Source organism: Bison bison, unplaced genomic scaffold (assembly GCF_000754665.1).
Source record: "Bison bison bison isolate TAMUID 2011002044 unplaced genomic scaffold, Bison_UMD1.0 scf7180017864384, whole genome shotgun sequence".
Lineage (NCBI taxonomy): Eukaryota > Metazoa > Chordata > Mammalia > Artiodactyla > Bovidae > Bison > Bison bison.
In genome coordinates this window covers 12,156,295-12,157,784 of record NW_011494956.1, presented here as the reverse complement: position 1 = coordinate 12,157,784, position 1,490 = coordinate 12,156,295, and positions in this window count along the sequence as shown.

Sequence of the window (1,490 nt, the reverse complement as noted above, 5' to 3'; positions counted from 1 at the left end):
TCACTTTCTGCCATAAGGGTGGTGTCATCTGCATATCTGAGGTTATTGATGTTTCTTCCGGCAATCTTGATTCCAGCTTGTGTTTCTTCCAGTCCAGCGTTTCTCATGATGTACTCTGCATATAAGTTAAATAAGCAGAGTGACAATATACAGTAGTAATAGTAATAATACCGATAATAACAATGTGTCTGATCTCTTTGTTTTTAGCCTGTTATTGTGGCACATTTCAAGTCTATAAAATAGAAGAGAGAATAGTACAGTGAACCTCCATCTGGTTTTCTCTATATCCCCACCCATTTCTTTACCCTTTCCCCACCATTCTTTTGAAACCAAATAGAGACATCGTATCTATTACTTTACTTGTATATATGAGAGTCAATATCCCTAAAATATTAGCACTTAAAAAAATAGCCATACTACCATCATCATATCTAAAAATTGAGGGTGATTTTTTTTTTAGTATATCAAATACACAGTTAATGTTCAGATTTTCTTAAATATCTCAAAAGGATTTTAAAGTTGATGTGAGCCAAGACCCAAATAAGATCCATATATCCATATTTTTTTGTGTGTGCTTAATCACTCAGTTGTATTCGACTCTGTGACATTTTGGACTGTAGGCCACCAGGCTCCTCTGTTCATGTGATATTTCAGGCAGGAATATTGGAGGGGGTCACCATTTTCCTCCTCCAGGGAATCTTCACGTCCCAGGGATCAAACCTGGGTCTCCTGTATTTCCTGCATTGGCAGGCAAATTTTTTACTTGCTGAGCCATCAGGGAAGCCCTATCCATATACTCAGTTCAGTTCAGTTGTGTCCGACTCTTTGCAACCCCATGGACTGCAGCATGCCAAACTTCCCTGTCTATTACCAACTCCAAAAGCTTACTCAAACTCATGTCCATCGAGTCAGTGATGCCATAAACCATCTCATCCTCTGTCATCCCCTTCTCCTCCCGCCTTCAATCTTTCCCAGCATCAGGGTCTTTTCCAGTTAGTTAGTTCTTCAAGTCAGCTGGCCAAAGTATTGGAGTTTCAGCTTCAGCCTCAGTCCTTCCAATGAATATTCAGGACTGATTTCCTTTAGGATGGAGTGGTTGGATCTCCTTGCAGTCCAAGGGACTCTCAAAAGTCTTTGTCAACACCACAGTTCAAACGCACCAATTCTTCAGCTCTCAGCTTTCTTTACAGTCCAACTCTCACATCCATACATGACTACTGAAAAAAACCATAGCTTTGACTAGACGAACTGTTGCATTTGGTTAATATGTCTCTTAAGTCTTTTTGCCCAACATCTCTTCTTTCTCCATGCTTTATTTCTCTACAATAGTGGACCACTCGTCCTGTAGGACAGGGCTTCTCCCAGCCTGGATTTTGCTGATTGCATCCCTGTGGCATCCTTTAACATGTTCCTCTGTCCTCTGTATTTCCTGTGTGCAGGTAGATCTAGAGGCTTGGTTAGATCAGGTTTGATATTTTGACAAGAACACT